This window comes from Ascaphus truei, chromosome 1 (genome assembly GCF_040206685.1).
Source record: "Ascaphus truei isolate aAscTru1 chromosome 1, aAscTru1.hap1, whole genome shotgun sequence".
Classification (NCBI taxonomy): Eukaryota; Metazoa; Chordata; class Amphibia; order Anura; family Ascaphidae; genus Ascaphus; species Ascaphus truei.
Window position 1 is genome coordinate 392124292 of NC_134483.1, and position 15591 is coordinate 392139882.

The following is a 15591-nucleotide window of genomic DNA, read 5'->3' on the forward strand; positions in this document are numbered from 1 at the left end:
TTTTACACACAGGATTAATACCACAGGCCAATGAGGTTCCCCAGGTGGTCCCCATGGGTATCCGCAGATCCCACAGTGCACCCCTGGGGGTACCCACATTTGTCTAGAGGCCCTCAGTGGTCCCCGCTAGGCTCTGTGGCCTCCAGGTGGTCCCGCAGGTGTCCATGGGCCCCAACGGGGTCCACAGGTTGCTCCCATGAGTCCCTGGGGGTCCCTGGGTTGACCCCACTGGTGTCTGGGGGCCTTCGGGTGGTTCCCACAGGTGTCTGGGAGCTCTCAGGTTGTTACCGTGAATCAAACACAGCACATAGCAAAATGAAATACACCACATAGCAAAATAAAACACACCACATAGCAAAATAAAATACAGCTCATAGCAAACTAAAACACAACACAGCCAACTGAATAGATAACAAATGCCAATAAAACAATTGAATGGCACAGTGGGTATGTGATGCCCATATAATATGGGTATAATTTATTTGTACAATGCCATCAAACAATCAGAAAATAAAAACAAATCAAGAAGTAAACAGAACTAAATTACAACCAATCAATTAATCCAGAATAAAGACCAAAATTCAAAATTAAACACCAAAACAAAACAATTATGAAATAAATGAAAGCTCAAAGTAAACACCATCCAACAAAATCTAACTACCAAAAAGAAGCCACTATTAAAAAGCAAGCACCCCCCTACTCCCCCCCCCCTTAAAAAAATTAACTATTTAAAACACCACTACAAATCTTACTTAAAAAAAATCAAATTTGGCATTTGTTATCTTTTCAATTGGCTATGTGATGTGTTTTAGTTTGCTATGTGCTGTATTTTATTTTGCTATTTGGTGTGTTTTATTTTGCTAAGTGGTGTGTTTTATTTTGATATGTGCTGTATTTTATTTTGCTATGTGCTGTGTTGGATTTTGATATGTGCTTTGTTTGATTTGGCTATGTATTTCTTTTTTTACCTGTTTTTTTAATCCCTCTCCACTTCTTGGTATATTGGTAAATCATGCCCAAATTATATGATCACGATGTACCCACTGTACCAACTAATGTGTGAAGGGTGGGGTAGTTGCCTGGGGAGGGTGTTAGGCCTCCTGGGTGGGTAGTGGAAGAGGGTGGGTTAACCCCTTACTTACTATAGCGGTTATTAAGGGGCTAGGGGAAATTAGAATGTATTTTGCAACTGTATGTATTATTTCTGGTAACTGGGGACATAAACATGCAGTAAGCTGACGATGACACCCTTCATATTGCCAGGGGTAAGTAGAACGTTTTTATTTACTTTATTTATTCTTCATGGCTAATGTTGTGTTTAATAATGGGCAAATAATCTATTAATCTATTATCCATACTGTACTGTATGTGTTTGGTGGGGGGGGTGTATTTATTGAAATGTAGGCAATGTTTTATTTTTTTTAAAATACAGGAATGGTACCGCAGGCCAGTGGGGATCCACGGGGAACATCCAAGGACCCCCAGACGCCCACAGGGACCACCCGAGGACCCCCAGATGCCTATGGGGACCACTTGAGGACCCACAAACCCCTGCAGGGAAGAACCAGGGGCTCCACAGATGTGAGGCCCCTGGGGGCCCCGTGGGAACCATCCAAGGGCCCCCAGACACCCATGGAAACCACATTAGGGCCTCCAACACCCTTGGGAACACCCCCCAGGGCCCCCAGACATCCGTGGGGATGATCCAGACACCTGCAGGGACCACCCATGGACTCCGTTTGGGCTAATTGACACCCGCAGGAACCACTGGAGGCCACAGAGCCTAGCAGGGACTACCTGAGGGCCCCCAGATACATGTGGTTACCCTCCAGTGTGCACTGTGGGGCCTGTGGGCACTTGTGGGGACCACCCAGGGACCCCCGTCAGCCTGTAGTATGAATCCTGTGTGTAAAAAAATAAATATTGGTTTTATGTGGGGGCTCAGAGGGTGGGTGGGTTGTGTATTGTTGTTTATTAAATATTGTAATTGTTTATTGGGGTCTAGGAGGTGGGTAGTAGGGCTGTTGTGTGTATATTTGTATTGTGGGTAGCAGGGGTGGGTGAAGGGGGTATTGTCCCCAAGAATGGGTGTTTAGGCCTACCTGGTTGGTAGTGGGGGAGGGTGGGTTAACCCCTTAATTACTATAGCGGTTACTAACCATTAAGGTGATTAAGGAGTTAGGTGACATTAGATTATCTTTTTTTAATTGTTCTGTATTGTTTGTAGCAACAGAGGACATGGACGGTGATGAGGATGAGGACGGCCTTCATCGTGGCAGTCTGGAAGAGGTGAGTGCAGGATTTATTTACTTTATGTATGCTGCTTACTGTTGTATTTTAAATGGGCAAATGCCCTAGTAAACATATCTGGATAATAGTAAATTTGACCATTACTGTACTGTACTGCGTGTTTGTTAGAGAGCGCGGGAGGGGGGAGGTGTATTCATTTAAAAGTGTTGTTTCCTTTTTGGGGGGGCACACAATTGGTACCACAGGCCAGCAGGGACCCCCGGACTCCCACAGGGATCCCCCGAGGGCCTATGGACTCCTGCGGGGATCACCCAGGGACACCCTCCGGCCTGTTGTTTTAATGGTGTGCTGGAAAAAAAGGTAAACAAAGATTTGTTTACTGTGTTCACTTCTTTTGCGCCAGCTGTTAGCTAGCACGTAATTCTGTCGTGCTTTTAAAGCACGATTCAGTTATCACTATTTAGTGACTCACGCGGACTGGCAAAAAACTGTCGTTTTGACGTTTTTTTGCTTGAATGGACGTGTTTTGTTCACAGGGCTGAAAAAATGCCTTTTAAGGCCGATAAAGCACTGTTATCACTGCTTAGTGAATCGCGCAGCAGGCTATCGGCCTTAAAAGCCGCTTATCGCTCTTAAAAGCAGTTATCACTGCTTAGTGCTTCGCCCCCTATGAATGAATAGAGCAAACATTTCTTTTAAATGTTGTATGTGCTTCATCTTTTTTGTTTTTAAAATACTAAATCATAATTTTTATTTATTTTTTGTGGACCCTTTTGCTTTTTTAAAGACAAATTGATGAGTCAGAATTTTTCAGGTCTTATGCCTTTTCTTTTGCCATCTCACAGACCCTTTTTGACTCAATCCATATCTGTAGTACATTGTTACCAATTGCAGAGGAAAATAATTAAGTACAGGATAAAGGGAAAATAAAATATGTATTACTTTGTTATAAGGGACCAAAATGTCACGTCACTGACACTTTTTAAATGTTTTAGGAATTGTTATGACTTGTCAAGTATAAGTACTGCAGCGTTGAGAAGCATTATATGTATTGCTTAAAACAGATGGTTTTAATAAAGGCTATGTCGAGAGACAAAAGGATGTCGATTAAACAAACTCTTGGGGAGGAGGATGTAATATAACCCATTCAAGAAATAAAATCAATTGCCTCTGGCTGGTGTTTTTTATTTAAAAAATAACACCAGACTCTCCTTATAACATGCTTTCAATCTTTACATTCTCTTAAACAATGACACAGTCAGGTAGGAATGCCTAATTCATTTTATACTTTAGTTTAGACAATTATAACCAATGAAAATGCATTGTTACCAATAGCATATCCTTTTCACAGACCAAACTAAATAAAATGAACATAAAAGAAATGAAGCAATAAAGACAAAATAAATGTATTTCCAAATGACAAGATGAAAATAAAAAGCAAATGATATTCCAAAACTTGAAATAGTACTGTAAATGTAATAATATTTTCATTTTACGCACATTTAAGTTTCAGAACTTCCTGAACTTATGCATCTACCAGCTATTAGAAAATCCACATGGCATCTACCAACTTTGCCAAAATTCATGCACAATTTTTATTGTTTTCTCAATTTGTAAACATTTTTTTTAAAAAGTGGGAAACAATTAATATCATTGGTCAGTTGCTATCTTTACAATTAACTAATATTTTTGTGAATAATACATTATATGTATTGACTGTAAATACCGAAACAGGTGTTATTAAGACTTAAGGGAGTTAAGTTGTTCAATTTAACAGTGTCTCTAGTTGTGTGTATATATATATATATATATATATATATATATATATATATATATATATATATATATATATATATATATATGTGCTGCATGCATAGTATTGAGGGTTGCCCTGACATCCCACATAAAGCACTCAGGTATACAAAAAATATAACAAATTTATTAAAGAACACATCACAAAAAATACATAATAAAACAGTCTCAAATCCCTAAGTGGTTTAAACAAAACCACATAACAACCCTGGTGTATTATAATACCAAAAGACTATGACCAGTGTACACTATCTACTTAATAGTAAATGACAATAAACACAGGGTGGTGAGGCATGTGATTGCCTCCCACCTGTATGACCGGCCGGTCAAAGAATCTAAGCAAACAGGCTAGCTAAACTGATACTGTAAGGCAAGCATGTCAAACTCACGGCCCGCGGGCCGCATGCAGCTCACAACGAACATATTTGCGGCCCAGCCCAGTGGTTCCAAATCGGGGGCCGCGGTGCCCTGGTGCGCCGTGGCTTGCCTAGAGGGGCGCCGCGATTATCCCTCCCCATTATCCCTCCTTCATGCTGGCCGGGCTGCAGGGGATTGGCTGCAGGCAGAGAGGAAGCCGGGGGCGGGGCTTCCGCTTTGTACAGAGCACACGGTGAGTGTGTGTGTCTGCCTTCCCGCTCCTGGCTCCTGTCTGCTAGTGGTTGCGTGGTGCCCGCCCCCTTCTGCCCCGAGTGATAGGAGAAGGTGGGGGGAGTGCTGGGGGGGGGGGTTAGTTGTACATTTGCCTGTCCTGCATGGATCGCATGCCTTTCCTCCCCCCCCTCTCTCTCCGCCCCAGTCACTCACATCTGTCGCTGCCTCTGCTCTCCACTGCTCTCGTGTGTGTGTGTGTGTGTGTGTGTATCTGTGTGTGTGTATCTGTATGTGTGTGTGTGTATCTGTGTGTGTGTGTGTGTGTGTGTGTATCTGTATGTGTGTGTATCTGTATGTGTGTGTATCTGTGTGTATCTGTGTGTGTGTATCTGTATGTGTGTGTGTGTATCTGTGTGTGTGTGTGTGTGTGTGTGTGTGTATATCTTTATGTGTGTGTGTATCTGTGTGTCTATCTGTGTGTGTGTATCTATGTGTGTGTGTGTGTGTGTGTATCTGTGTGTGTGTGTGTGTGTGTGTGTGTATCAGTGACTTTGTGCAGGGAGCTGCCTGCACGGATCGCATGCCTTTCCTCCCCTCCTCCCCCTGTCACTCACATCCGTCGCTGCCTCTGCTCTCCTCTGCTCGTGTGTGTGTATCTGTGTGTGTATCTGTGTGTGTGTGTGTGTATCTGTGTGTGTGTGTGTATCTGTGAGTGTCTGAGAGAGAGAGTGTCAGAGAGAGTGTGTGTCAGAGAGAGAGAGAGAGACAGTGTGTCGGAGAGAGAGAGAGAGTGTCAGAGAGAGAGAGAGTGTCAGAGAGAGAGAGTGTTAGAGAGAGTGTCAGAGAGAGAGAGTGTTAGAGAGAGTGTCAGAGAGAGAGAGAGTGTGTGTCAGAGAGAGAGTGTCAGAGAGAGAGAGAGAGTGTCAGAAAGAGAGAGAGAGAGTGTCAGAGGGAGAGAGTGTGTCTGAGAGAGAGAGTGTCTGAGAGAGAGAGTGTCTGAGAGAGAGAGTGTCTGAGAGAGAGAGTGTCTGAGAGAGAGAGTGTCTGAGAGAGAGAGAGAGAGTGTCTGAGAGAGAGAGTGTCTGAGAGAGAGAGTGTCTGAGAGAGAGAGTGTCTGAGAGAGAGAGTGTCTGAGAGAGAGAGTGTCTGAGAGAGAGAGTGTCTGAGAGAGAGAGTGTCTGAGAGAGAGAGTGTCTGAGAGAGAGAGAGAGAGAGAGAGAGAGAGAGAGAGAGAGTGTGTCTGAGAGAGAGAGTGTCTGAGAGAGAGAGTGTCTGAGAGAGAGAGTGTCTGAGAGAGAGAGAGAGAGAGAGAGAGAGAGAGAGAGAGAGTGTCTGAGAGAGAGAGTGTGTCTGAGAGAGAGAGAGTGTCTGAGAGAGAGAGTGTGTCTGAGAGAGAGTGTGTGTCTAGAGAGAGAGAGAGAGAGAGCGTGTCTGAGAGAGAGAGAGAGTGTGTATCTGAGAGAGAGTGTGTCTGAGAGAGAGTCTGTCTGAGAGAGAGTGTGAGAGAGTGTGTCTGTCTGAGAGTGTGTGTGTGTGTGTGTGTGTGTCTGAGAGTGTGTGTGTGTGTGTGTCTGAGAGAGTGTGTGTGTGTCTGAGAGTGTGTGTGTGTGTGTGTGTCTGAGAGAGAGTGTGTGTGTGTCTGAGAGAGAGTGTGTGTGTGTCTGAGAGAGTGTGTGTGTCTGAGAGAGTGTGTGCGTCGGAGAGAATGTGTGTGTCGGAGAGAGAGAGTCAGAGAGAGAGTCAGAGAGAGGGAGAGAGAGTCAGAGATAGGGAGAGGGGGTCAGAGACAGGGAGAGGGAGAGAGCCAGAGAGAGTGAGAGTGTCAGAGAGAGGGAGAGAGTCAGGGAGAGGGAGAGAGAGTCAGAGGGAGGGAGAGGGAGAGAGTCAGATGGAGGGAGAGTAGAGAGAGTCAGAGGGAGAATAGAGAGAGTCAGAGGGAGAGTAGAGAGAGTCAGAGGGAGAGTAGAGAGAGTCAGAGGGAGAGTAGAGAGAGTCAGAGGGAGAGAGAGTCAGAGGGAGGGAAAGAGAGTCAGAGGGAGGGAGAGGGAGAGAGTCAGAGAGAGGGAGAGGGAGAGAGTGAGGGAGAGGGAGAGAGTCAGAGGGAGAGAGTCAGAGGGAGAGTAGAGAGAGTCAGAGGGAGAGAGTCAGAGGGAGAGAGTCAGAGGGAGAGAGAGTCAGAGGGAGAGAGAGTCAGAGGGAGAGAGAGTCAGAGGGAGAGAGAGTCAGAGGGAGAGAGAGTCAGAGGGAGAGAGTCAGAGGGAGAGTAGAGAGAGTCAGAGAGAGTGAGAGAGAGTCAGAGAGAGAGTCAGAGATGCCAAGTGTCAGGAAGAAAACATTAATTTTATCGTTGTTCTTGTTCTTTTTTTTTATACTGTACTTTTCTAAATAAACCTATGTTTCTATGAAAATTTAAGTTTTTGTTTTTTTGCGGCCCACCTAAACTTAAACCTTGTTTATCTGGCCCGTGTTAGCCTTTGAGTTTGACATGCTTGCTGTAAGCCTTAGCTCAGAGATAGAAACATACACCAAGAGTGTTAGAGAGAGAGAGTGTCAGAGAGAGAGAGAGAGTGTGTCAGAGAGAGAGAGAGAGAGTGTGTCAGAGGGAGAGAGTGTGTCTGAGAGAGAGTGTGTCTGAGAGAGAGTGTGTCTGAGAGAGAGAGTGTCTGAGAGAGAGAGTGTCTGAGAGAGAGAGTGTCTGAGAGAGAGAGTGTCTGAGAGAGAGAGTGTCTGAGAGAGAGAGTGTCTGAGAGAGAGAGAGAGAGAGAGAGAGTGTGTCTGAGAGAGAGAGTGTCTGAGAGAGAGAGTGTCTGAGAGAGAGAGTGTCTGAGAGAGAGAGTGTCTGAGAGAGAGAGAGAGAGAGAGAGAGAGTGTGTCTGAGAGAGAGAGTGTGTCTGAGAGAGAGAGAGTGTCTGAGAGAGAGTGTGTGTCTAGAGAGAGAGAGCGTGTCTGAGAGAGAGAGAGAGTGTGTATCTGAGAGAGAGTGTGTCTGAGAGAGAGTCTGTCTGAGAGAGAGTGTGAGAGAGTGTGTCTGTCTGAGAGTGTGTGTGTGTGTGTGTGTGTGTCTGAGAGTGTGTGTGTGTGTCTGAGAGAGTGTGTGTGTGTCTGAGAGTGTGTGTGTGTGTGTGTCTGAGAGAGAGTGTGTGTGTGTCTGAGAGAGAGTGTGTGTGTGTCTGAGAGAGTGTGTGTGTGTCTGAGAGAGTGTGTGCGTCGGAGAGAATGTGTGTGTCGGAGAGAGAGAGTCAGAGAGAGAGTCAGAGGGAGGGAGAGAGAGTCAGAGAGAGGGAGAGAGAGTCAGAGATAGGGAGAGGGGGTCAGAGACAGGGAGAGGGAGAGAGCCAGAGAGAGTGAGAGTGTCAGAGAGAGGGAGAGAGTCAGGGAGAGGGAGAGAGAGTCAGAGGGAGGGAGAGGGAGAGAGTCAGATGGAGGGAGAGTAGAGAGAGTCAGAGGGAGAATAGAGAGAGTCAGAGGGAGAGTAGAGAGAGTCAGAGGGAGTGTAGAGATAGTCAGAGGGAGAGTAGAGAGAGTCAGAGGGAGAGTAGAGAGAGTCAGAGGGAGAGAGAGTCAGAGGGAGGGAAAGAGAGTCAGAGGGAAGGAGAGGGAGAGAGTCAGAGAGAGGGAGAGGGAGAGAGTGAGGGAGAGGGAGAGAGTCAGAGGGAGAGAGTCAGAGGGAGAGTAGAGAGAGTCAGAGGGAGAGAGTCAGAGGGAGAGAGAGTCAGAGGGAGAGAGAGTCAGAGGGAGAGAGAGTCAGAGGGAGAGAGAGTCAGAGGGAGAGAGAGTCAGAGGGAGAGAGTCAGAGGGAGAGTAGAGAGAGTCAGAGAGAGTGAGAGAGAGTCAGAGAGAGAGTCAGAGATGCCAAGTGTCAGGAAGAAAACATTAATTTTATCGTTGTTCTTGTTCTTTTTTTTTTTATACTGTACTTTTCTAAATAAACCTATGTTTCTATGAAAATTTAAGTTTTTGTTTTTTTGCGGCCCACCTAAACTTAAACCTTGTTTATCTGGCCCGTGTTAGCCTTTGAGTTTGACATGCTTGCTGTAAGCCTTAGCTCAGAGATAGAAACATACACCAAGGGTCCTGCCTGGACCAAGTCTAAAAACCTGTCAACAATAAGAACTGAGTAAGAGTGCATGTAATCCCATAAATGACAGGTAAAGACTCCCCAGAAGTAATGCAATTGAAAAGTAAAGATGTAAATAACAACAGCATCTGTTATGATAAAGGCAACAGCTAAAGACAATACAGCAAGATACACTATAATCAAACTGCCAAACGGCAGTCAGAACAATGTTAGATGAGTAGTAAATTGCTAAGCATAATTGAGCACATATGTGTAAAGCGATAAAAGCCAACAATAGCCTCAAGGAATGAGCAAAGGTGATAATCTTTAGTATAAAGATCCTGAGGCAATACTTAGCCCAGTGTGGAGCCTTCAGTTAACCATGTCCATGAGAGCCATAAAGCAGTCCGCATTCAAAATCAGCATTACAGTATAACCGGCGCTGGTACGGAAAATTACTTTCAGAGGATGCAGGAACAGACACGTTTTGAGGATTGAGAGGACAAACAGCAAGGACAAGCCCCGACGTAAATTTTGCCATTGCTTTGTCAAGGGGCTTGATAGGGAGGTGTGCACACAGAGTATTTATGGCGCTTCCTCCGTGACGATATCCACTTAAAATTGGAGCGCGCAAAAGTTGAGCTACTGATTCGGCTGGGTTGTAAACCAATCACAGCAAGTCAGGAGTCATAACGCTGCATATAGCCTGATTAATCAGTGGTAACCTGAGTATGACACACAAATTATTTAGTTTGCAGAAATGCAAAACATGCAGCTTTAAATATATCAGGTACAAAGAGAAAAATTGCAACAATGTTGACAGCTTAAGCTGAGAGAAAATAGTCTCATTCATAAAAATATATATAATGTGGCATTTAAGTTTCCGATGGATAATTAGTACCCACATGATTTTAACATATACTGACATGGAATGAAACAATTAAAACTAAGTAAAGCAGAAAAGGTAGCTGAAATAAAACAGGAAAAATTACTGTTCCAGAACTCACAGAGATATAGAGATTTGTTCTTTGCATAGCACAGAGGGAGATACAGCAGATTACATTACAAGAGGGTGACATGGTGGACTATAAAAACATGGCAAACCCCATGTATTCATTCATGCCATATGGCAAGAGGGTGCCAAGTTTTATAATCCACCTGCATTCCCATTGAATTAAAGCTTTTTCAATGTCACCCCCCCCCCCGAAAACCCAATGATACGTGGTCTAAGGCAAAAACACTCAACAGATCAGAGTTTGAGTTATGACTCAATCTGAAATGTCTTGCGACAGTGGTGATCTTTTTCCCGGCAGTTAATCGTGTTCTGTGTTCCTAATACTCCTGGCGTGCTCCAAGACACGGTTTCTGGATCTGGATCTGGACTGGATCACACAAGCAGCTTTGTTTATATTCCTGTAACGTCTTTGTAGCTGAACCCTTCTAACATTTGACTGCAGTACAATCACTCATTGTTTCAGATATTCATATTTCCTCCTTTGTTGTTGCATTCTCCAGGTTGACTGAAACGCGTAGGAGGTTGTTTGTGGCCCCCCCTGGGGCTATGTGTGCCATCAGATATGTTCTGAATTAAACGGATTTTACCTTTTACACCACCTGACTCCCTGGCAGTGCGCCTGTGCTTTTTTGTTCTACTTGACTGAAGAATGCAGGCTGCTTTATTCTGCCGACAAAGCTGATGAATTTTCATCCCTCTATAGATGGCCTGTATGATGACAGCTGCCGAGCATTTGCACAGATAACGCTGTCTCTACAATCTTCCTTGGATGAGGGCTCTGTAATATCTCTGAAAAGTTAGGATGCTTCTAGTCTTTCTTTCAGAGTCTGCTCTGATTTTAGAAAGTTCTAACTGGAAACTTAAGGAGTTATCTTTTTCCTTTTCCAAGGCACCCTCTGCTTCTTCCAGTGCCAATTGCATCCTTAACTTTTCTTGTATCAATAGCCTCTTCTCCTCTTCTAATTCATGGAATATTTTATCTCCTTCACTGACTCGGACATAGAGATTCTTGCACTCTTGGGTTACAGTTTCAAAACCACTATTTAACCCTTCAAAGACCTCTTTCATTGAATGTAGCTCTGTGTTGAAGTGCCATCTCCTGTCCTTAGAGGCTTCCAGCTCTGTACTAAGCCGGTAAACTTCCTTCTGAGAGGTTTCCAGCCTTGTGCCAAGCCTGTCAATTTCCTCCAGAGAGATTTCCAGCCCTGTGTTCATTTTATCAATGAAGCTCTGGTCTTGGGCAGCCTTAGTGTATGCCTTCTCCAGCTTACTTGACATAATAACCATGTCACTCTCCAACTGATACGTTTCTTTCTCCTGAGTATGCACTTAGCAATTGCTATGGACAGATATTTTTGTAATGCAGCCTTGGCCTCTTGCTCTTTATCAAGTCGTCCATAGAGGCAATCAATCTTATTCCATGCAGATTGAAGTGCCTGAGTTAAGGTATCTTTAACTTGGTTAAAGGCAACCTCTTTCTTTTCCACTATTCCTGGGATGATTCTGCTAGTCACCATAGGCTGCAGCATATATCTGTTCCCTTCTAATGCAGGCTTTCCTGATTTTAAAGGGTCATCCTTAATTCCTTCTGCAACTTCCACTGTAGCCGGAGAACCTCCTAATTTTTTTTTCTTTCTTTCTCTTTGCCTTGAGAATCTCTGAAGAATTAGTGGTACTGTGTTCACAATTATTGCTCAAGACTGTTTTCAAAGTGGGAGCCATAGTTTCAAACATAGGGAAACAAAACTCCCCAAGAAAACCAGTAAAGAGAAAATGTTTCTTTAAAGCAGAAGTGTAGTAATGAACAACATAAATATTAGGCACAACAGGGAGAAAAAAGATAGGAGAGCTGATCTTTAGATTTCAGACCTTAGCATCAGTCACAGAAATATCATAAATTGCAGAGGAAACCATAGACAGAGATATCACAGATTGCAAGAAACTAAAGACAGAGGAACATGCAGTTACATCTGATGCCTTAGAACCAAGCATTGGAAGATCACAGAGTGCAGGAAACTAACTACAGAGAATCAAGCATATGGTTGCAGAGAAATCACGGCATACAGCAACAAAACAATAGGAGTAATCTTTTTTTTTTTGGAACCTGTAAAAGCAGCAGTGGTTTACCCAAGCAAAAAAATCAAAATAACACAAGTCTGGTTTTAGAAATGCTCGTCTGAAGTGGTGACACCAAGTACTGCAGGGAAATGCTCTTTTTTTTAAATAAGGGGATTCGTCTCAGGGAGAAAATGCACAATAAATCCTGTAGAACACTTTACGGCAAATAAAACCTTCAAGATCCCAACGGGGGTTTCCAAAAAACAAACAAAAGTACTTATCTTCACCCAAGACAAGCGGAAGGGGTCTGCTGAAGCATGCAGACTGGGAATTTGTTCCAGCAGTGGCCATTGTTTTCTGTCATGAGGGAGACTCTAGGAGTGGGTAGGACCTTGTTGGCCGGAACAGCAGGGGAGGCAAGAATGGTCAGGGTCAAAGGCTTAAGTCAGGGTTAGACGGCAGGCAAGGATCGTCTGGGTCACAGGCAGGGTTCGGTGGCAGGCGGCAGGCAAGGATCATTGTGGTCCAGACAGGGGTCAGGAGCGGAAGGCAGGGACAGGGCAGGTGAGCAGGAACTGAGACCAGGGAGCAGAAAACAAATGAGGACAAGCCAGAACAATAGCAAGGACCTTTAATATGTACAGGACTAAATAGGAACAGAGGCAGAAGCAAATCAGGGCATGACAGAAGGAGTCTGGACACAAAACAAAGGCAAGGGAGGAACAGGAAACAGGAAACTATAATGACAGAGGACAGGAGCACAAAGAGGAGACAGACAGACAGAGGAACCCCAGATCAGACAGAAACAGCAGCACACCCGGTGGACAGATAAGGAACAGAAGGGGAGAAGGAGAACGAGGAAAATATGTCAGGACTTATTCCTGACAAATTCCTTTTTAGAGATTTCCAGTTCTGTAGACTGCTAATCTCCTCATGAGGCATTCAGCTCTGTGCAGAGAGTGTGAGCCTCATTCTGGAGGATGTCCAAGTCTGTCCCGAGATTGCTAACCTCCTGGTGAGAGACATCCAGGTCTGTACTGAGAGTATGAACCTCTTCCCAGAAGATCTCCTGCTTGGTACCTAGACTCCGAAACTCTTTCTGGGAGACTTTCAGCTACGCACAGAGACTGTAAATCTCTATCCGAGAGACTTCGAGCTCCATATTGAGGCTGTGAAACTCCTTTTGAGAGCCTACAAACTCTGCACCGAGACTGCTCAGCTCTACGCTGAGACGGAGAGCCTTATTTTGAGATTCTTCTTGCTTCTGCTACAAGTCTGCAATAACTGTCAGAGTGGCTCTGTTTTTTGACCATGTCGAGAATAATAATGTTCACCATCTTCAGCTCAGTTGTCAGGTCTTCAAAGTCACTATGCAAGCTACGCTCCATGCTCATTACAATCCCACAGTCAAAGACGAGTGTGAGAAGACCACTCTGTAGCTCGGCATTAGCTTCCATCTCTTTTTCCAATCATTCACAGAAGAGATCACAACCATGCCTGGCAGTTTACAGTGCATCTTCAGGGATGGCCAAGGGATTGTCACTTATTGGTTCCAGCTCCACTTCCATGGTATTGTTTGTTGAGGGTTTCTGATTGTCAGAAACGGACAGACAATTCTGTAGGGTATACGAGTTTTGCCTTGGGCCCTATGGAGTTTTCACTATTCCTGGGAAGAATATTCCATTCACTACAGGCTTCTGGACATCTCAGACCCGTTCTGATGTCACAGGATCACCTGCTGATGTGTCTACAACTCCTGCTCTTGCTGCTACCAATCATATTCATGGTCGTAGAGACCTGTCTTTTCAGTGCATACAGAGTTCACGTAGCTCCCCCATCCTAGGGGTGTTTGTGGGTGCGTCACATTTCTGGGCCCACATAAGAGACATCCTCCTCATCATCATCAGTGTCAACATAAGCCCGGAACAGACACTCTTCTGTGTGGCCAGGTTCCTTGAGGAACACCACATTTTGCCCTCATTTTGGCTGTATCAGGTGTGTTCTTCCCCCTGACCTCGGGAGGCATTATTGCAGCAATTTTCTTTATATATGCTAGATTGCTAGCTGGTAGGTCTACAGGTGGGAAGACTTCACTTGCAGAGTTTGTAGCTCTCACAGTCTCTTTAGACTTTTTATTTTTCTGAGCGGGCATTTAAAAACCCATGGGGTTTTTTCCCCCACATGTGGTGGGGTAGACTTTGGTAACAGAATCAGTACCTTGCATGGGTCCCCATCTGTTGCCATCCTCCCAGTAAGACTGTGGTGTTGTGACTTTATCTAGCACACTGTATCTTTTGTGCCTAGATGTGTAGCCCTTTAATTTTGGTCAATTCTACACTTGGTTCTTTTGTTCTTGCTTTTGTTGCTTAAGCTGTTGCTGGAACTGTGGACGCCAAAAAAGCACACAAATGATCCCAGACAGTCTCCGGTGCCCCTTTGAAAATCAAGGGCCCACTTTTCATTCCCCTTCTAACACCATATATAGGAGACCAGTGTAGAGGAATAACCAGGGAGACCTGTTTAAGGGAAAATAAAAGTTGGCTTTTATTTATCCCGCAACTTTAAACATTATGACTTTATATCAGCATGCAAAACAAAACCTATCCCTTTGTAAGGGCTAACTCATACTTCCCAGTCCCTATCTGCAAGGCTGGAAGGATAGGCCTCTTACCAGCCTCTGACCCAAAGCCCAAAGAGGTACCTGTTATCAAGGGCTCTTACCCTCAGTCTGGGTCTGGGTTTGTGTATATGGAGTGCACCCTCTAGTCTCAATGACTGCTGTGTGCAGAAATAGGGGGTCTGGTTCCATGGGATCCCTCTCTGTCTAGAGGATGGGTAGGGTTGTTTGGAGGGATCAGGGTAGGGTGGGTGGGTGAGTGATGGGGTAGTTTCACCGGGGAGGGTGGTTAGGGTTCCTGTTTCTTCTATAATTAAAATAACTATTCAGTTACAGTGTATTTGTATACAAAATCATTACTTTCAAAGCAGCTGTGAACTTAGGGTAAAATGAGAATAAGATAAATGTGTCTACATTTTTTTTAATAGAGCACACAAAGTTGTCCTTGTATTCCTATTCACAAATAGAATAAATACATTATAGAAAATAAGAAATAATTTTGATAAAATGGTCATGTTGTTATCAGCAAGCCTAATGCTCGCTCTGCTTTAATTCACTGTTAGCATTAATTTTTTTTTAAAAAGAAGAGATATATATACACATAAGAATATAAAAATTTGCCCTCTCAGCATGGTGTTTCATAATGTTGCAAATGCATTCCTTTTTCCATTTGCACGAATCATTTCATCTGGTCAGAAATTAATTAGATGAGATGTTTTTCAATGATTTGGAGGAATTACATAATAAAATTGCTTTACTGACTGACATTATGTACTGCAATTCAAGAATTTTATTTTGTAAGGTGTAAACTTTAATACTTAATATGGAAGGAAAACTTAAACAAATGTTTAAAAAAAAGACTATGCAGAAAGCTAATGGATTTTAGAGAAACACTGTTCTACATTGCTAAGAAAGTTACTAAAAAATAACAAATGTATTAAATAACTCCACAGGCAAATCCATAGATTTTGGGTTAAAAAATGAATTGTTATTCCTGGAACTTGTGATTTATGATGTTATGTTTGCAACATTACAATTAATGTTAGCTGAAGAGTAGATTTAGTATACAAAAATGCCTAGAGTAGCCCAATGACATTTAAAAAAAAAAAACTTATACGGGTCATCTTGACAAGATTCAGACCCAGTTTGCTAAGCAGGGATATTGCATAAAGCACTGTAAGGCTTATGCTA